Source organism: Desmodus rotundus, chromosome 10, assembly GCF_022682495.2.
Source record: "Desmodus rotundus isolate HL8 chromosome 10, HLdesRot8A.1, whole genome shotgun sequence".
In the NCBI taxonomy this organism is placed as follows: domain Eukaryota; kingdom Metazoa; phylum Chordata; class Mammalia; order Chiroptera; family Phyllostomidae; genus Desmodus; species Desmodus rotundus.
In genome coordinates, this window is record NC_071396.1 from 34,891,208 (window position 1) to 34,912,314 (window position 21,107).

Sequence of the window (21,107 nt, forward strand, 5' to 3'; positions counted from 1 at the left end):
AGAGGGGGCAGAGGTGGGAGAGGGGTGGGAGGGGACAAAGGCGCTCCACCTCTGTGGAACTCCTGCCTCCCGGACGGCACTGCCTTGCCCCCTTTGTTCCCTTGAATGGAGAAAAGGCCGTGAGTTTGCCTCCCGCCGAGATAGGAAATGGGGCAATTCCCAGACATAAATGACTGTCATTGTCATTATCGTGAACCCTTTCTTTCTCTGGTTGCAGAATTCTTACAGGGCCCCTGCAGAACCAGGGAAGGCTGCGGACCTGCCACAGCTGGAGTGGAGACATCTCAGCTCCAGGTGGTACCCAACTGCATCATGGAACAGGAGCAGGTCAGTGGGGGGACTGGTGGAGCCCAGACAAAGCCTGAAGTTTAGTTAATAGCCGCGTGCCCACCCACGTTGGTTTCTTAGTTGTGACCAATACACGCTGCTTATGTAAGATGTTAACAGCATGGGGGTGGGTAGCCCTGGCCCAGTAGCTCAGTTGTTTAGAGCATGGCCCTGATATGACAAGGCTGCAGGTTCGATCCCTGGTCAGGGCACATACAGAACAACAACAGATGTTTCCCTCTCAATATAAAAATAAACAGTAGGGGGTACACAGGGTCTCTGTACTATCTGCAGCTTTTCTGTAAATCTCAAGTTATTCCCAGAGAAGAGGGTATCGAGGAAACATCGTATAAAAGATTGTAAGAAGAGTTGATGAGTTTCTCACATCGATCGGTTGCCCCCATACATGCTTCGACTAGGTATGTGCCCTGACCGGGGATCGAACCTGCAGCCCTTTGGTGCATGGGACAACACTCCAACCCGCTGAGCCACACCAGCCCGAGCACACCCACATCATTTGTAATGGCAGCGTACACCATGTTTTATCTGGCCAATCCTTCATGCTGAACAATGAGGTTGCTTTCGATTTGTTTGGTATTGTAAATAACGTTGTCATCAGCGTCCAGGAACATCAGTCTTTTCCTAGAGGCAGTGAATTCCTAGAGGCAGAACTGTTTTGAGACACATCACTAGATTCCCGCCCGCCCCCAAACAAAGCACGCACCTCCTGCCTGCAGCGCGAGTGTGGTGCCCACGTCCCCTCGCCAGTGCTGGACTTGAAACAATGGTTACCAGTTTGGATCCCGGATTTGTAAAAGCCACAACGCCACACAGAATGCCTGGAACTGAGCGCTTGATAAGTGTGCTGGGAACTCAAGTGCGGCCCCACGGCGCCAGCCTGGGGCACCAGGGGATCCCCGCTTCCCTGGCAGGATAAGCAACCTGCTTCAAGACACAGCCAGACACCGAAGGGACAGTACCAGTGAGCAGAGCCATTTAGCATGTGCCAGCTGTGGCCAGACCCTTTCAACATATCCTAGTGACCCACGGCCCTTAGAGGTGGACATGGGAGCCACTCCTAGAGATGAAGAAAGTGAGTCCTCAGGGAGGCCAGAGATGGTGCTCACCAACGGGTGCCAGGCTTTCCAATCTCAGGACACCGTGGAAGGCCCAGTTTCTGGTACGTGCGCTCTGCCCAGAGAAAGACATGGAGGCACACAGCAAGGGCACTGAGTGGAGGGGAGGGAGGTGAGGGGATGAAGCAGGTGGGGGCACACGGGCCTCTGGAGCCATCCATCGCCGCAGTGGTGGGGCCGCTCCTTGAGGATAGGGGTGGTGTCTGATTCATAACTCTCTGCCCTGCCCACAGCCCGGTGCGGGTGAGGAGGAAGGAAAGGGTGAATGATGTTCTTTGAGCACCTACTGTGTGCCAGGCACTGTTCTAGGTGCCAGGATATACCAGTGAGACAAAGAGGCAAAAGGCCTGTCTTCATGGAACTTCCATTTGTTTTTTTGGGGGGGAGGGCGATGTCAATAAGAAAACAGATGGGTCAGTAAAATGTGTAGTCTGTTAGAGGGTGCTAAGTGCCAGGGAGAAAAATGATACCCCCCCTCCGCGTTTGTACAATACAAGAGAAGGCACAAGTCACTTGCCCCCGTAGGTATAGCAGAAGCAAGAACTTCCCTAGGTTGTTGAGGAGAGTTTGGAAAGCACTGGGGTGATCAGGGTGGGCTTCATGGAAGAGGTGAGCCGATGCAGGATTTGCAGAGCAGATAAGAAGTGGACCTTCCCTCTCTGCCTTTTGCCTTTTCTTCTCTCATCCACCCACCATGGCAGGAATCCAGGCCAGCTCCCCACCCAGCCCCGCGATTCCAATGACCATCCGAAAGCTGTCATTCTGGGCCTGGCCTCTGAGAGCAGGGTTCAAGAAACCAGCTGCTCAGGTTGGCTGAGCTGGGCAGGGGTTTTCCCTTCCTCCTAAACTGGAGCTGCCTTGATTAAGCAATGACAGGGAGGATGCCAGGGATGGGGATGCCAGGGACGGGAGGGCTGTCTCCCCAGGGCAGAGAAGCAGAGGGCGTGGCAGCGGCCTTGGCAGGCAAGGGGGCGGATCCGCGTGGGTTGAGAGTCAAGGTGATTCCGTTTATCCTGCTTTGAGGCAGGGTCTCCCTGCTCCAGGCCTGGTGACCAACGTGAGGGAGATGTGCAAGGACAGGCACTGGGTCGTCCTTTGCTCTGCCCATCCCTCTTGGCAGAGTGCCCTCAGCCTCCTTGGCCTCCTTGGTCCCGTGAGCGGCCTGCGGGGGTGGCAAGGGCAGGACACCAGGACTCAGGCATTCCTGGGGCTGGTCCCAGGACAGCAGATTTGGTCAGAGCGCATCCCTTCTCTGGGGGCCTCATTTCCTCCGTCCACAAATGACCTGTGGTCAGCCCTGCCCACTGCCCCAGTGTGCTGTGAGGCTCCAGGGAGAACCTGCAGCCTGGCTAGACACAGACATTCAAAGTGGCCGGGGTTCAAGTCCCAGCCCTGCTGCCTCCCAGCTGGGAGCCCTTAGGCAAGCTATTGACCTCTCTGGGCCTCTGTTGCCCATTCACCCAATGGGGTGACAGGAGGACCCCGCCCTCAAGAGGGCTGTGAGAACCCAGTAACTGTAAGGCATGTCCTGGCACTAAGGTGGCTCCTGGCTCCCGTGGGGTTGGGTGACTTCAGCACCAGAAGCCAGTACTTTGAGGAAGCACCCACTTTTGTTTATGTGGGGAAATGAGTGGGAAAGTCCTTTGTACAGCCGCTACATAGAACTGGGGCTTGCTTCCACAATGGAGAGCAGCGATTTTCAACTGGTGTGTTGCAAGAATTTTTTTTGTTGATTGATTGGTTTTAGAGAGAGCGAGGAAAGTGGGGTGGAGGGGGGGGGGAGGGCACATCAATTTGTTGTTCCACGTATTTATGCATTCACTGTTTGCTTCTTACATGTGCTCTGACCAGGGATGGAACCCACAACCTTGGTGTATTGGGATGATGCTCTCACCAACTGAGCTACCCGGCCAGGGCAAGAATGTTTAAAACATGCACAACCTGACTCTGTAGTCAGGGGCACTGGCCTCTTTCTCCTCAGATGGGCAAATTAAAAAATGACAACAACCCTGGCTTGTGTAGCTCAGTGGATTGAGCACAGGCCTGTGAACCAAAGGGTCGCTGGTTCGATTCCCAGTCAGGGCACATGCCTCTAGGGGGTGTGCAAGAGGTAACCATGCACTGATGTTTCTCTCCCTCTCTTCTTCCCTTTCCCTGATCTCTAAAAATAAATAAAATCTTTAAAAAAATGACAACAGCCAACACAATAGTCATCTAGAGTGAATGAATCGAAATTATACCAATTTTTTTTTGTCAAATTAGCAAAATAATGTATTTTTTGGTGTGCCGCAGAATCTTAGCAATTAGTTTACGTGCGATGAGATGAAGAAGGTTGCAGATCGCTGAGGTAGACAGCAGCATGTTCTTCTCTGTGGCTCTCTGGCCCAGGCACAGGGAGACTCAGGAGCTCCAGCCCCAGGGCCCCCCTGGGACCGGTGTGGCTGCTGGCCCATGGGGTGAGGGGACAGGACACAGCAGAACTCTCTCCTCCATGACAACCTGTGGAATCAAAACCAAGGTCACTGGTCGTGGGGGACGGGACACCATGTGCTCCCGGGTGGGGGGATCTGAGAAGGACACAGCATCTCATCCATGTCCTTTCGGACAGAACGCGTACCCGAATTTAATCACACAGAAACAGTAGCAACCCCACATTGAGGGACATTGTGTAAGACAACAGGCCTGGGTTCTTAAAAAAAAAAAAAGATTTTATTTATTTATTTTTAGAGAGAGAGAAGAAAGAAGCAAGAAAGAGTGGGAAACATCAATGTGTGGTTGCCTCTCATGTGACCCCTACTGGAGGCCTGGCCTGCAACCCAGGCCTGTGCCCTGACTGGGAACCACACTGGAGACTGTGCTTCACAGGTTGGCATTCAATCCACTGAGCCACACCAGCCAGGGTTCGTTCTTTCTTTCTTTCTTTCTTTCTTTCTTTCTTTCTTCTTTTTAATGAACTTGAGATTGCACTTGTAACAGCTTCATGTAAGTCCTGCAAGGTTATGCTTACTTATCTCTTCTCCTTGGCTGATTTCTGCCACAGGGGTCAGGGACTGGGCCGGGGGGCCGTGAGCGGTGAGGCTGGCCTGCGCCTGGCATGAGGGCAGTGGGAGGATCTAGAGGCTTTATGCCCTTAACTCCCTTTATAGGAGCTGCGGGCGGGGTGGGCTCTGGTGCTGGAGAGCATACTGATGGGCTCCCAGGACTTCGAGAGAGACCACCGGTGATAACAAAGGAAGGAAAGGAGAGAGGCCCATATAGCCTCGCCGACCCCAATGGTAGACCACACTCCAGAGGCCCTGCGCCCTCAGCTCAGGGTCCCTCTGTCCCTTCGGGCACGGGGGTGAGGCCAGCCCAGGCATGTGCTGGCCGTGCGCTCCCCGCCATCTAATGAAAACCCCCTTTCCACCTCATTCCAGCTTTCCCCGAGTCGACCTCTCTGACGGAGCCCGCCGGATGGCCCCCAGCTGCCTCCCCTCGGGCCCACCTCTCTCCCTCCTTTCTGTGAGTATAATGTTTTTTAAATTTATATTTTATCACAGAACAATCCAAGTGTATTTGTTCTCCCTCCTTTAAACAGTTTCAGGGGGCCTCTCTCCTTGGCCTGGCCCCAACCTCTCATCCTGCTCTCCAACTCCCATGTCCGACCTCCAAGGTCAGCCCATCCTGAAACTGACCTCTCCAAGGCCTATGCTCATGTGGCATACCTTTTAATTTAATTTTTTAAGATTTTATTTATTTATTTTTAGAGAGGGTAAAGGAGGGAGAAAGAGGGAGAGAAACATCTATGTGTGGTTGTCTCTCACGTGCCCCCTACTGGGGACCTGGCTTGCAACCCAGGCAAGTGCCCTGACTGGGAATCGAACTGGTGACCCATTCGTTCGCAGCTGGTGCTCAATCCAGTGAGGCACACCAGCAAGGACACGTGTCATACCTTTTAAATCCAGGAGGAATTTGGAAAAGGCAGGGGCTCTATCCACAGGCACAAGGAACATTCCATCAGGCCCAATAATCCCCAAGTGCGTCTTCCATCAGGCTATGGCCCAAACGCGGCAGAGGCTCCAGGGTACCCAGGAGGGGCCCCTGGCAGAGGGGAGGGTATGCCAAAGGTCCCCAAACACATTCCTGCCCCCTCACACCTTTGCTGAGAGGGCTCGGTGACCTTAACCCTGACAGAGACAAACCTAATCACAGCTTTCTAGAAGAACTGTTCTTCTGTGGAGCAAGGAAACCAGTTTTCCCTCATTTTTAAATCTGTGGGGAGAAAACAAAGAACGCTGGACTAACAGATCTGGGCTGCAGGCCGGGAGAATTGTCAAACCCACGGTGAGAACCATGTAGCCCCGGCCTGACCCTGCAGGAGGGGTGGGCAAGCTGCTTCCGAAAGCCCTGAGCACAAAGGCAGACCATGACTCAGCTGTGGCTGCGGGGTGGGCCGAGCCCAGCCCTGCACTGCACTCGGCTGCTGCGTGGTAGGACCAGGCAGGCTGGTTTGCAGGGGAGGCAGAGGTGCAAGATGGTCAGGGTGCTGCCCCAACCAAGGAAGTCCTCTGGGCAGGGCTGGTTCTGTGGAGCAGGAGGGACCAGTCGGGCACCTGCAGCAGCAACAGATTTGCCTGTGAGGACTGAGCTCTCATCCATTTTCTTCCCTGAGTAACTCCTCCTCGCTTATCAGGGTTCATCACAGGTATCACTTCCTCCAGGAAGCCCTCCCTCAGGGCTCTGAGGGCACAGCAGTGCACTCTAGGACTTCCCTGCTTCCCTCTCCAGGCTGCGGGTCCCTTGGGAGAGGACAGTAGGTGGTTCATCATTGTGTCCCTCATGCCTGGCAGAGGTTTGGGAGATGTGGAGGAAATGAGAGGAGCAAGGAATGGAGGGGAAGAAAAAGGGAGGATGGGTGGCTCAGTTGGCTGGGTATCGTCCTGCACAGCAAAGGCTTGTGGGTTCAATCCCAGATCCCCGGTCAGGGCTCATACCTGGGTTGCAGGTTCCATCCCTGGTTGGGGCACCTATGGGAGGTGACCCATCTCTCTCTCTCTCTCTCTCTCTCTCTCTCTCTCTGTCTCTCATCAATAAATATATCCTTGGGTGAGGATTAAAAATAAAGGGAGGAAGGAAGAAGAGATGGAGGCAGGAAGAGGGGTAGGCAATAAGGAGGGAGACAGGATGGAGGGAGTAGGAAGAGGAAGGGAGGGAGGAGTGTCTGCTGCCCACACAGAGGCCCAAGGCTGACCCCTGCTTGATGGACAGCGGTTTATCCACAGCAACACTGGCCCAGGCCTCCCTGCAGTGGGGACTCATTGTCTGCCCCATGTGGGCCCAGGCCAGGGAGGGGGTCAGCCCAGGCTGGTGGGTCCTGAGCCTGGGATTGTGGGGGCTCGCGATGAGCACAGGCTGGCAAGTGAGGGTGGGCAACTCTCGGGACCATGCATATTTCTCTTCGATGCAATTCTTGTGCATTTCAATTTGGTCCCCGTCATTTCCGAGCAGTGTTCTTAGAGCGAAATGTGCTTCTGTTTAACGTTCTCCACCAATGACAATAGCATTACTGTTGCCCCTGAGTACAGAGGGAAGGAAGCTCCTTGGGGCCAATGTAAACAAAGGAAAGAATAGAAAAATGACCTAGAATCCTGGAGATAACTCTTGACAACCTTTTGTGGCATCTCATTCTAGAATTTACATGCACCTTTACATATTCGTATAGTAGCATTTCAGTATCTAAAAGCTTTAGAAATAACTTCCTTGTAAGTTAGCGGCAGTATGATTTATCAAGTCAGGTCTTGTAGGAGCCGCATAGGATTAGGCAGCATCTGTGGCTGAGATGTTTGGTAGTGAGGTTTGGAAAGGCAGAGGCTCCCTCTGGAAAGGATGAACCTGTGCGATCCCACCTGTGCGAAGAGGCCGAGGCGTAGACACAGGGTGGTGGTGTGGCCAAGGGCAGGGCCCTGCCGGAGCGGCCTTCGTGTGCAGTGGGCGGAGGGGGTGGCAGCAAGACCTTACGAGTATGCCTAACACCGTGAAAAGTACACCTCAAAATGGACAAAATGGTCTGCTTTATGTTATGTATATTTTACCACAATGTAAACATAAATTTAAAAAAAAAACAACTCGAAAGGAAGAACGCCTCCGGGCACACAACAAGCCCTGTAGGATGGGAGTCTGGAGCGGAGGCGGGACAGAGGGAGACGTAGCTGGTCCGGGAAGGCAGTGGGGGGGAGATGGTCGCCGTGTTCCTTTCAATGCTTTTCCGGGGAATCTCTTGCCTATTCAAAACATTAAGCACAGAATACTTTTTTTTTTTCCCCAGCAAATGAAAGTTCTTTCTGATATTGAACTCGAACCTGTCCTATAACCGTGATAAGCAGGTCAAAATCCTCCTCTAAGTGAGAGTCCTCCAAGCCCTAAGAGGTTTCTGCTTCTTCTGGGTGTCTTCTTCAGCTCTCTGTGCCTCCTGCTCAGTGTTTTGGGGGCACCGATCACTGCAGAAGGGTGTCTCCATCTGTGGGCTCTGTGGTGGACATTCGTGGTTGGGGGATGTTGGGACCACTCCCCCCCGCCCCAGGGCCTCCTGTGTCTCCTTTGCAGAATCTCCCACCATGTTCAGTCTCTGTTGGGGAAGGTCCCGACTTCCCACTGTGAAAGCAAAAGGTACCAGTGGCTCCATCAGGGGGCAAGCTTGTGACTCAAGCCATCTCCTCACTCTTCCTGGGCTCTGCTCTTATGCTTCTTCCTTCATGGGGGGGTATCTGCCGCCCAGGCCCCCAGAGCTCCTTGGTTTGGCCCGTTCTCCAGTCCTGGCCTTCCAGCCTCTGTCACTTCTGTGAGCCCTAGAGGCTATTGGCCATGGAAGGAATTTCCCTGTGAAAGAGGACTCCTGGTGGATAACTGAGCCCAAATTCATAGTCAGAGCCTAACAGCTGCTGTTTGCAGGAAGCCTCTCGTGCATACTGCACCATGGGAAAGGCCACATGCCGGGCTGCGAAGCCTCCTCACCGCATTCCTGCTGTCTGGGCTGACCCTTATTAAGGGGTCCCTGGAATTGTATTTCGACCAGTGGGCTGAGACCTGCTCATCCAACTGGAGCTGTGCAGCTCTATATCCTCAATTTCATCTTTAGTGACTAATCAGAGTGGTTCCATAATGACCAATCAGAGGTCAAGATTCTGACCAATCAGGACAGTGCCATTTGGACCAATCAAACTGTGCAAAATTGGATCCTTCATTTGCATAAAAATGTACCAATCAGGATCCAGGGTAAATAGTTGCTCTGTATAAGTGAACCTCCCCTTTGATTCAGGGGAGCACACTTTCAGCTTCCTTTCCTCCATTTTCATACTACTCGTGTGAATGAAGGCTCTTCTTTTACTGCATCCCAGACTGGGGACTCCTGTTGGCTTGGTGGCAGTGACCTCTTGTTGACGAGGCCTTCCAAAAACTTTTGCTTAGGCTGACCAGAGCCAGCCTCTGTAGTTCATGAGCAACTATCCTAACTGATAAAAGCCCCAATTTACATATGATTGGGGCGGGGAGTAGGGAGGGGGGCGTTCTATTTTCCCAAGAGGGCCTTGGTGCCTTCCATCCCGAGTGCTAGTACATGCTAGCTGCTCCTTCCACGGAGAAGTGGGTGTGTGTCTTCTGCTCTTGAATCTGGGCAGACTTCCACAAATAGATTATGTGACTTCTAAAACTAGGTCATAAAGAAGCCAGGCAGTTGTGGCCTGGTCCCTTGAGAGGCTTGCTCTGGTGGGGAAGTCACCCCCCACGTGAGAAATTCAATGCCCCTGATGCTGCTCAGGCACCTGTAGGTGTTCCGGTCAACTGTCCCAGGTGGAACCCCCAGCCCACAGCCAGGGTCAGCTGCCCGCTGAGTGAGCGAATCACCTTGGACACCCAGCCCAGTCCAACCTTCACATGATGGCAGCCCCAGCCCACAACTGTCTGGGCACCCCCAGCAAGAACCTCCCAGGTAAGCCTCCCCAGATTTCACACCCACAAAACCATGAACAAAAAGTGGATCTTTTTTAAAATTTTAAAAAATGTTTACCAGTTTTAGAGAAAGAGGAAGGGTGAGAGAGAGAGAGGAAAAAAAAAAAAACATCCATATGAGAGAGAAGCATTGATTGGCTGCCTACCATTTGCACCCTGACTGGGAATCGAACCTGCAACCTTTTGGTGTATGGAACAATTCTCCAACCAACTGAGCCACACCAGCCAGGGAAAAAGACTGATTGTTTTAAGATGCTGAATTTTGGGATTATTTGTTACTCAGCATTAGAAACTAGAAACTCTTGCTTGCTTGCAACTTATCTTACTACAAGTGCTTTTCATATACCACCTCCTGAAAAACGCTTATGAATCTGTGTTGGAGACAATGATCCCATAGCTGAAAAGAAGAGTTAGTTGGGCCTCAGAGGGGACAGGCAGCTGGATAAGTGTCACTGTGCAGGGTGACACTGGTGCTTTTTCTGCTGGGGCAGAGAGAGCCCTCGAACACAAGACTAAAGGAGCAAGGGAAGGAAGAAAGGTATTTTTTTTGTTTTGGGGGGGGGGTTTAGATTTTATTAATCTATTTCTAGAGAAAGGGGAAGGGAGGGAGAAAGAGAGGGAAGGAATCATCGATGTGTGACAGAATTATCGATCGGTTGCCTCTTACACATCCCCAACCAGGGACCTAGCCCGCAGCCCCGGCCTGTGCCCTGACCAGGAATCAAACTGTCAACCTTTTGGTTTGCGGGCTGATGCCCAACCCTCTGAGCCACACCAGTCAGGGCAGGGAAGAAAGTTAATTTAACGACATGATGTTGCAAAAAGAAAGTTCACCGAAGCTTTGCTATCCTTTTAAAGGGATTAGAGGGCCCACGTTGCTTCACCTGACGCATTAGCCAAATGACAGGTGGAACATGCAGCCTGAGAGGTGGGTCTGAGCAGTAAGAGCTGTCAGAGAACCTTGCCGTGACAGAGTGCTACAGAGCGTGACCTCCTGGTACTGGTAAATCACCTCCTGTGAGTCTCAGACAATTCTGTTAAGACCCGGGCTGAGCCCTCCAGCAGGTGGTTGGCTTCGGGCTGGGGAGAGAGTGTGCATTCACGTTAAGGTGGCGACCGGGAGGCTTAGCGATAATTCCTCGCTGAGTTCCTGTTATGAGTTAAGCACCGTATGAACGTTGTCCCTAATCCTGCAAGGTTGACATCGTTATCCCGTTGTGACAAGCGGAGGCGCCGGTGCGGGTTATTAAGTTATTTGTTCCAAACATCACTCAGCGAGGGTGTGCAGGTTAAAGAAGGGTCCCACTGGGTGGAGAAGGCAGGGTGACAGGCGGTGACAGCGGCCCAGGGCTGTGAGCTGCACACAGCAGGTTCTGGAGGAATAAGTAGCGCAGTGCAGGGTCCCCAGAGGCCAGAGAGTCAAAGGTGCTAGGGAAGAAGCAAGGTCCCCACCAGCCCAGGGAGGCTCTGGGGGACCCACATCTTGTGTTCATTGACTCCCCAGCTGGAAGGGGCCCATCTGATCCGACCCCCTCAGTTGCGATGGGGCAATGGCAGCGGAGAGGACTTGCCTACGGTCCCCCCAGCTGGAGAGATGGGAGTTCACGGTCCCGGCTCCTGGACCAGTTCTCTCTTAGAGTCGGCTTCCTGTGGTTCTGGGGACCAAACTCGGGCTATAAGCAGGGTGACCCTTTAATGTATTATCCAAAGCAGAGGGAGAGGGGGTATTATTAATAATTATACCAGGACGGCAGGTGTAAACAGGACTGTCCTGGGCTAATGGGACAGATGGTCACCCTAGCGTGACAGCTAAACGCCACCCACCTGCCCATGAGGAAGGCTTCCTTGCGGCTGAAGGGGCTGGAGAACTCGTCGTCACCCTCCACGGCTGGTGAGGGGCCCTGAGGGCCCGGCCTTCCCAGGGGTGTTCAGGGTGCCCAGAGCCCACGGCTCTGCATGTGACCTCACTCCTCAGCTGGAGCTGTGTACATGTAAACACGGGCCTCTCTTATACTGTCCCCGCCTATCAGAGGACAAGTGTCCTGCCAAGCCCAGTGGAGCTCTGGTTTTGGGTGCTTCCCTGTAGTGGGTGGCGGCCACTGAACTGAAGTTGTCTCACCACATGGCTGCGAACAAGGGCCTGCTGGGGGCTCCAGGGCCATGGGTCTTCCTGGGCTAGAACCCGGGCACAGTGGGAGCATCCAGGGTGCCGGAAGTACCCCTGGGCGTGAGGGCTAGTGTGCTGTTTGCTCCCCCTTCCTCCCCCCTCCCCTGGGGCCACAGCTTCTCAGACCTCGCTGTGCACAGGAATGAATGCCAGGGACCTTGCTAAACTGCGGGTTGGGACTCAGCAGGCCTGGAGAGGGTCCTGAGGGGAGGCAAGGCCAGCGCTGCAGGTCCGGGGACCATGTTGAGTAGTGAGTCCAAACCGCCCCCCTCAGAGAGGCCCTCCCGGACTATGACCTAACCCTAAACGAGGCCCCCATCATCCTCCCTCGGCATCCTGTTCGCTCCCCTCAGGGCAGCCGTCCTCACTCATCACTGGCTTCTGCGTGTGTCTCTGGCAGCAGGAGATTGTTCCCCTCTGACCCCCACTGAGCGTGCCTTCCATGCCCACCCTGCTGGCAAAGCCTCTTCCCCTAGCGAGGCTGGACTTCATCCTGACAGTTGCTTGAGGCGGCGCCACACTGTGATTCTGGCTTCCAGAACCGTGAGGTCGTACATTCGGGTCGAGTCAGCAGTGCGTGCGCGTGCTTGGTGAGGTGTTCGGGCGGCCATGGGGAACGGACACGGGCCCTATCCCGGAGGCGTGAGTCCGAAGCTGCAGGGGGGCCCAGCAGCCTGTGCAGAACAAGCTCTTCAGGGGACCCGTCGCTCTCCACCTCTGGTTCTTGACCTTCCTCGTGCGTCAGACTCATCTGGGGCGTTTCTGAAAAATAACATCCCTAGAAATTCTGATGTAATCGGCCTGCAGTGGAGCTCAGGTGTCCCATTTTCTGAAGCTCCAGAGTTCTTTCCCCTGTCAAAATTGACCCCAGGGATTCCTTCCCCTTGTGCCTGAGCCTCTGCTCCCCACTCTCCCCCCAGGGATTGGTTTCATCTTGATCTTCTCTTCCCTCTCTGGGCGGAGCAGTCCGGGGGACTTCTTCCTGGCAGGAGGCAAGGTTGTCAGTATCTAATTAAAGAAAAACAATGTTATGTATGTACCTATCACGAACGCAACCCCCAGTGCAGGTGTGTGTGTACACACACTCCCAGAAGGAATGGATCTCGCAGAGCATCTGATCCAGCCATGTTTTTTTGGTAAAGATTTTGTTTGTTTATTTTTAGAGAGAGGGGAAGGGAGGGAAAAAGAGAGGGAGAGGAACATCCATGGGTTGCCTCTTGCTCGTACCACTCCCCCGGCCCCCACGGGGGACCTCGCCCCGGCTGGGAGTCAGAGAGGCGACCTTTTGGTTTGCAGAGGACACCCAGCCCGCTGAGGCACAGCAGCCAGGGCGGGTCCAGTCACATGTGTTTCCCAGGTGAGGAAAGTGAGGGCCGGAAAGAGGACGCGACTGGTCCGAGGTTCTGCAGTGAGTGACGCGCAGAGCCTGGGACAAAACCCCCGTCCCCTGGCGAGCCCATGGCGCCCTCCCTCCGCATGTCACCCTGCCTCCTTCCCGGGGCTGGAGGACTGGAGGACTGGAGGACTCCAGGCAAGGACCTGGCTCTTTAAACCCTCCTCCTTTTCCAGGCAAGGCAGGAGGGGGCCTGTGAGGGGGAGCAAGCACTGGAACCCTCAGGAGGTGACCTTGGGCAGGGAGGGGGTGGAGGGGCACACTGCAGCAGAGATCTGATGGTCCCTGAGATAAGGGAGACCTGCGGGGGAGGGGAGGCAGTCAGCTGAGACTGTTGCTGGGAAAGCAGCTAACTAACCCTGTCCCCAACGGCGCCTGACCCCCCAGGGGGGAGGGACAGGGGAGAGGAGGGGGAGGCATGTGGCAAGGACAGCAAATTAAATAGCCCCCTCCCTACTGCAGGGGCCCTGACTGGAAGGACAGATCGCAGCGAGGGTGACCTGATAGAGTCATCCCCCTCCACAACACCTGCAGGACCCTCCCCCACAAGGAGCAGCTGCGGAGCCCCCTGAAAGACCCAGCGGTGTTTGGAGTCCTGCAGGTGCAGCTTCAAGACCTACTTTCTACCCTCCGAGTGGGAGCGAGTCGCTGTCTCCCTGCCTGGAAACCAATCACAATTCCCTAGGTCTTCTAAGGATTCTGAGAAAACACACACACACACACACACACAAGTGTGCACAGGTTGGGCTCCTGCACGGGCCTGGTCACCAGGGCTACTGAGCCACGGTGGAACCTTCACCCCCACCCCCATCCTCCAACAGGGGAGAAGGGCTAGAAATGGAATTAGTAACTGATCGCATCTACGTGAGGAAGACTCCATAAAATCCTGAAAGCGTGGGGGCTCAGAGTTTCCAGGCTGGCAAACATGTCCACCCCAGGAGGGGGACACCCCTCAACTCCAGCTCCACAGGACAGAAGCTTCTGTGCTCAGGACCCTCCCAGACTCCCCCCCACCCGTCGCACCTCTTCACCGGGCTGTTTATCCGTGTCTTTATTGTGTCCTTTACTAAACTGGTAAACGTGTTTCCCTAAGTTCCGTGAGCCGTCGCAGCAAACGATCACACCCAAAGGGGAGGAGGTCACGGGCACTCCGATTTGTAGCTGAGTCAGATGTGGGTGGCCTGGGACCTACTTGCAGTTGGCATCTGAATGGAGGGACAGTCACTGAGGTGGGATCTGTGTCCAGGTCGACGGTGTCCTAATTGCCTGAGGTTGCGGGACACCGGAGGAGTGCGTGGTGTCGGGAGTGCTGGGGGCGTGCGGTCGGGTGGGAAGGGGGAAGCAACACGAAAGCTGGACTGGGATTTCCCACGGAGCTCTGCTCATCAACCAGAAATGGGGCGAGAGGGCTTGTGGTGACTGAAGGCTGAGTCAGCAAAGCCTACGTACGACCAGTCCCCTGCCAAGGCAAACCTGGCGTGTTCATTGGCCTGTGCTAAGCAGGTGCTCTCTGTGGATTAGTCGGAGTCCTGACAACAACCTGTGGCCTCAGTGCTGTCATCGTCCTCACATTAAAATGAGAAAACCGAGGATCAGACAGGTCAAGTGACTTTCCCATAGTCACGCCACTGGTGCGCTGTGGAGGCGAGGCCCAGCCCAGAGCAGCCCGCTCAACCAGTGCACAACCCGGCACGCCCGCGTGCGCACATCTCCGATGTCTAGGGTGGGATTCAAGACCTCAGGCCCCTCTCTCATTCCTGGCGCATCAGGAGAGTTTCTGAGATTACTGTGCGGGGAGACGGGGTTAGGGGGGCAGGGAGAGACAAAGAGCCTCAGTAAGGACTGACATTGAACTTCCCCTCCAGTTCCCCCGTTGGAGTCAGACTTGAGCTGATTAAAAAAAAAAAAAAAAAAAAAAAGGCACTGTGGTGTGTCTTGCACGCCTGGGGCATAACCTCAAAGTCTTGCATGCTCTACACCCTTAACTTACTTGATTCTTCAAAGAGCCCTATCTCCCTTTGACTGATGATGAAAGTGAAGCCCCTGGAAGTTTGGGGTGTTGCTCACAGTCTCAGGGCTGGGAAGTAGCAGAGGCAGCATTCAATGCTAAACTCACCCTCCTAACTTTACAGCTTTTCCACAGAACTGGAGGGGAGGGCGGGCAGGTGCAAGCCCCACCCCCCACACTGTGTGGAACGTGAGTGTGAGCTCGGGGAGGAGGGGGTGGCCTTCACGCTGAGTTTCAGAAAGTTTCAGTAGCCAACAGTGACTACTGGCCCAACCTGCCAGTCAGACCCCTGGAGACAGGGTGGGGGACCCGGTCCAGCGTGGCCCATGCAGACAGTGGAAAGGGTCGGGGAGCTTTGGCCGGGCTTGGCTCTCAGTGTTGCACATTGTGCTCCCTTTTCTTCCTCCTTTCCAGCATCCTGCTGGGCTGAGCTGGCTGAGCCGAGTGAAAGCACGAGGCTGCCTGGCCCTGGCTCCCTGCCCCGGCCACCCCCCCAACCCCTGAATCACACCCCTGCTTCCCAAGATGCCTGGTGGCCAAGCTGGGCCAAGTCACGCCACTGACTTCAGTGCTTCTCACATTTTGGCGTTTGAATCACGGGCGCTGGTGTTAGATACAGATTGCAATGTGGCAGGTGTGGGATGGGGCCTGACGTTCTGCATTTGTGATGCTTTCAGGGGCGGCTGGTCCTAGGCCCATGGTGTGGGTGGCATCGCCGGGGAAACCACATCCCGAGCCCCTGCCGGCCGCCAGGTACTGTGCTAGCTACTTCCAGTACATTTCCGAAAGCAGTCCTTTCAACCACCCCCCAGAAATGGAATGCACAGTTTTTACTTTCCAGGACAGGGAACTGAAGGTTAGAAAGATGAAATCTCCTGCAAAGTTGGTTCAGGAGCAGAGCTGGGCTTTGACCTTTGAACTGGGTCTGAGTCTAGAGCTCATCCTGGGCCTCCTGGTCTGAGGGAGTGCCGTAGACTGAACTGTGTTCCCACCACGACGAGATTGGTGTGTAGAAGCCCTCGTTCCAACTGTAGCTATATTAGGAGTAAGGAAGTAATGCAGGTTAAGTGAGCTACGGGTGGCACCCTGATCCAATAAGATTAGTGCCCTTCTAGGGAAGAGACATCAGAGAACGCGCTTGCTCGCTCTCTTTCTCTCCCCACCACAGCCCAGTGCTATGTGAGGGCACAGTGAGAAGGTGGGCCAGCGCAAGCCAAGTAAAGAGCCACGCTGTCAACTTTGGTCTTGGACTTCCCAGACTCCAGAGCTGTGAGAAATCAACTCCCACTATTTCAGCCCCCAGTCTGCGGTGTTTTGTGACGGCTGTCAGAGCAAAGGAAGTGGGTGCACACCCTCCGTGGAATCTTGCTCTGCCCCAAGAGCAGCAGAATAATGGTGATGATGATGCCAACGAGGACAGTAATAACGACAACAATAACAATTCACAAGCAAGCCAAAGTCACTTATCCCATTCACCAAGTGAAAACCTAATACAAGCTCCGAACAATGGAGCCATCCAAACCCCCACACCCTGAACCCAAACGCATGTCACCAGGAGACAGGAAATGGCGCGGCAGCCAGGTGGCACCCACTGGTTCGCTGCCTGAGCCCAGGTGGCTGAGTCTGCTTGCCGGTGTTGGGGGACAGGCACAGCGAATAAACAAAGCCGTGGTCGCTGAGGTTCAGCAACTAAACACTAAACAGTGAATAAAGTACTAAACAAGCCCTGGCCGGGTAGCTGGGTTGCTTAGAGTGTCCCCCCAATACGCCAGGATTGCAGGTTCGATCCCCCCTCAGGGCACATACAGGAATCAGCCAAGTAAGTGGAACAACAAATCAATCTTTCTCTGTCTGTCTCTCTCTCCTTTCCTCCATCTCTAAAATCAATCAATAGAAAATTTAAAAACAACATCTTTTGTCACCAAACTAACAGAAAAATGAGTAATCCACAGGCCCCACCCAGCCCTGGGGTGAAGAAGCCCCGAAGCTGGCTGGGACACTGAAGGTTTCTCTGGACACTGGAGACCTTGAGCTTGCAGTTTAAAAAAAAACACTCATTGCAATTGTGTTAATATGCAGTGTTACGTTAGTTTCAGGTGTACAACACTGTGATTTGACATTAATTCCCTTATAAAATGATCGTCGCGGCAGGTGAAGTGATTATCACTCAGCACACCAAGGTTTTACGGTGTCAGTGACTATTTTCTATGGCGTACATGACATCCCTGTAAGTTAGTTGTTTTTTAACGGGAGTTTGTACGTTTCACTCCCCTTCACCTATTTTGCCCATCCCCTCGCCCTGTTGCTCCGTGTCTTAAACTTGCATTAAAAAGAAAAAAAATTATTTTAATCCTTGCCCAAGGGCATTTTTTCACTGCTTCTAGAGAGAAACACCGATCGGTTGTCTGACTGGAGGTTGAACCCGCAACCTGCGTATTTGCCCTGGCCGGGAATCTAAGAACCCGTGGCGACCTTTTGGTCTGCAGGACAGCAGTCTAAGCCACCGCGCCGCCAGCCAGGGTGACGTGCATTTTGATAGATGCCCCGGGTCAGAGGTCACAAGATAAACCTTAGGTTCCACCCTGTGATGTGGGAGGAAAGTCTGCACATGTATGCACAGAAAGGATGGGTAGCACACAACTTACAAATAATCCTAATACTACAACATAAAATACTCTTTATTATAAATTCCACATAGGCAGTGGATTCTCACAAAATACTGGTAACTTTTGCCTATGGCTGCCACGCGCCGTAGTCCAGCGTGAACATGTGGTTGACACTTCCGTTCGTGTTACGGAGGCACACCAGCTGATAAAGATGTGTGTTGATTCGTTAGTCCAAAATGAAGCTATTTCAGGGAGGGGCACGGGGTGGCTTGTGGGTCGTACGTTATTGTTTAGCGGGGTCGTGAATATATAGGCCTTCTTTCTATTGTTTCTCTTTAAAATGGTTCGGTTTTATGTATTGTGTACGTATAAAATATTTTAGAATCCTAATTGTGATTTTGTAATATATGACCTTTTAAAGAAAGAAGGAAAAGGTAGTTCATTGTGAAGGAGGTTTAAAAATGGGACTCTGTGTGACCTGGCTGGCGTGGCTTAGTGGGTTGGCATGTTGTCCTGCAGACCAAGAGGTTGCAGGTTCAATCCCCAGTCAGGACACGTGTGGGAGGCAGCCAATTGATCTCTCTCTCTCTCTCAATCTCTCTCAAAGCAATGTAACAGTGTCCTGAGGTGAGATTTAAAGAAATGGGGGGTGAGCGATGCTGGGCGCCCAGCTTCAGCATTGAGGCCTGTAGCCACAGGACGGTTTTCACTCGGCCCAGCTTGCTGTCCTGTCCTCTCCGGTTCTCTGCAGGTGGGGCCAGTCTCAGGTGGGGCCAATGTCTTCTCCACTCTCACCCTGTAGTCCCTTATCCGTGGTTCAGGTGGGGCTGTCACAAGCCCCCTCCGGCGTTTGTGTTGTCTTCGTCCCCCGCTTTCACGTGCCATTTATGACGCCCAACAGCTGGCCAGCTCCCTGCAAGTGCTTGCTCCAGGCCAGTGCCGCCTCGTGAACTCGCCTTAGCTTGGTCTTCAGAGGTTGCCCAGTCTCGTGGTGGGACTGGGAAAGACTTAGGCAGGGTGGCCTCTCCACCCACCCTGTATTCATCACGGAGAGTGTGACCCTGGGGTGTGGGAAACGGGCAGTGGGGAGGACATGGTGCAGCAGCGGTCATTACAATACTCAGTCTGTCTCCTTTAATCCTCGCTGCCGCTCCAGCCGCTGGTGTGAGTCCCAGTGCGCAGATAAGGACACTTATCTGCAAGAAGTTGAGCGAGGCTGCACCCCTGGTCCGAGGAGAGTCCAGCGGTCTTCCCGAGGTGCCAGGCTCCTGTGGCAACTTCCGGGAGTTTGCCGGGGAACTGAGCACCCGGAAAGCCCCCGAAAGCCTTTGAGGACTGTGAGAAAAGCCGCCTTGTGGGTTCACAGAAAGCCCAGAGAAACATCCTCATCCTCCAGACCTCCTCGGACTGCAAAGCCCATCCAGGACGTAGGGCACAACTTCCCAGCTCACTCTCCACTCTGCGTCTTATCCTTGTGCGTGACCAGGCAGGAGGGAGTGTGGGGACGAGGCTCCGACATGTCACTTAACATCCCTGTACCTTGTTTGCATGCCGATTACAGTGAATGGTACTGACCTCATGGGGTTTTTATGAAATGAGATGTTTCGACATGCATCATGCTTAGCTCAGTGCCCAGCTCAGGGCAAGCACCATTGATGACAAATATTGACTGTTACTGTCTTGTCTACATCACCCACGGCTCCGCCTGCGTTTCCTTTGCAACGGCTGGCTGCAGGACGGTCCTTGGATGTGCCTGGAGAGTTGGGCTCCTGGTTCCAGACCCAGAGCAGGGCAGAAGGGGGTGGGGCTGGGCCAGTTGGAAGGTGTGGAGTCATGGGGACCTGGTCCTCTTCTTCTGCTGGCAGGGCCGCCAGGGCCCCTGGGAGAAGGCTGGGGTCCAGGATGCCCGTGGGCCTCATCCCCACAATGTTATCAACCGAGTGAGTCAGAGAGCAGTATTTGGACAGGGCTGTGACATAGCACGTGGTTGAGTGCTTTGGAACGCTTCGTGTGCTCTTGCCCAATATTCTGACTCTATCTATGGCTGTGGTTTTCTCTGTCCCCCTCTGCCTGCCTCCCTGTAGCCACTGAACTTGGTCTCTGGGAATCTTGAGGATAAAAGAATCATGGGGTCCCGGGACCAGGGTGGTCCTATCCACTGAGCTCTGGGGGAATCCTGAAAGAATATTCATCATCAGAGGAGATTTTAATATTCAAATAGGCCCAAGGGAAAAACCTGCTGGGCTGGCTTAGAAGTTCAGCTCTCACATGTCTGATCAGATGAATACAACCAACTCTTCCCTTCCTTGAGGTGTGGGCAAACTCAAATGCCTCTAAGGGCTGGGAACGCAAATGTGTGAGAGAAGCCAGTGGAGGGAAGGGCACACAGGGGACAGCAGAGGGACAGAAGGAGCAGCCATTGCTGAGAGAGCACTCTTTCCATTTGGAAATACGGAGACAGTAGCCATTTGGAAGGTTCCAGAAAAGCCAGGAATCTGCATTTCTTTACGTGAAATCTCCAGATGTTAAAATGTTTGCTCAAATATTCTTGTTCTAAAAAAATTTTTTTATTATGAAAAGTTTCAAACATAGAGAAAAGCAGAGTGCTAGTATAAGAAACACCCACATGCCAAAACATCCATCACTCAGATTTAACATTTTCAACATTTTGCTGTATTTGTTTCACCTGTCTTACGCTTAACTATTTTACAGTAACAAAGTCAAAGAAGCAATAAACTATATTAATCTTTATTTATTTTTTAAAAAATTTTTATTTGGGGGAGAAAAGGCATACAACTGTAATTGAATAACAATACAAATTTTAAAAAAGAAAAGAAATTCTCAAACATTTAGAAACTGAAAAAAAAATTATTTATTTTCAGAGGGGAAGGGAGGGAAAAAGAGAGGGAGAGAAACATCAATGTGTGGTTGCCTCTCATGTGTCCCCTACTGGGGACCTGGGCTGCAATCCAGGCCTGTGCCCTGACTGGGAATCGATCTGGCGACCCTTTGGTTCACAGGCCAGCGCTCAACCCACTGAGCCGCACCAGCCAGCATCATCTTTAAATACTTCAGTAGGTGTCACCGCATAACCTATTTTCCTAAATAGCTACCATACTACTTGAGAAAATGAACACATATCTTGTTTTTATTTAAATTCCTTTCACTATCCCCAAAATGACTTCTTCAGATGGATTGTTCAAACTGGAATCCAATCGAAGAACCAATCCAACCAAGAACTGGATTTGGTTGCTGTGTCTTAAGTGTCTTAAACTAGAATAGGTCCCTGCTGGTCTGTTTTGTGACATTGCTTGTGGTTTTGCGGACATGGGCTTGAAGAACTCAGCGTTGACTGTCCCATTCAGATGTGTCCCTTCACTTCCTCGTGCTGTCTCTCGTTCCTTAACTCCTGCCACCTGGAAGCCAGATCTAAAGGCTCGATGACACTTAGGTTGACATTTGGCAGAAGACACCCCAGGCGACGCGG

The 21,107-nt window shown here is 53.1% G+C and overlaps 1 long non-coding RNA gene across 3 annotated transcripts; it reads left to right on the plus strand.

The window, feature by feature from the left end:
• The first annotated feature begins 4 nt into the window (after positions 1 to 4).
• Positions 5 to 15,666, plus strand: LOC123479872 (uncharacterized). Of its 3 annotated transcripts, none has more exons than XR_006655666.2 (6): positions 5 to 119; positions 218 to 327; positions 747 to 1,507; positions 4,191 to 4,328; positions 4,880 to 4,964; positions 13,469 to 15,666. It is a non-coding gene; the product is annotated as an uncharacterized lncRNA (long non-coding RNA). The 3 variants fall into 3 exon arrangements; XR_006655665.2 differs by lacking the exon at positions 747 to 1,507 and adding an exon at positions 9,256 to 9,426; XR_006655664.2 differs by lacking the exon at positions 747 to 1,507.
• Positions 15,667 to 21,107: the final 5,441 nt, after the last annotated feature.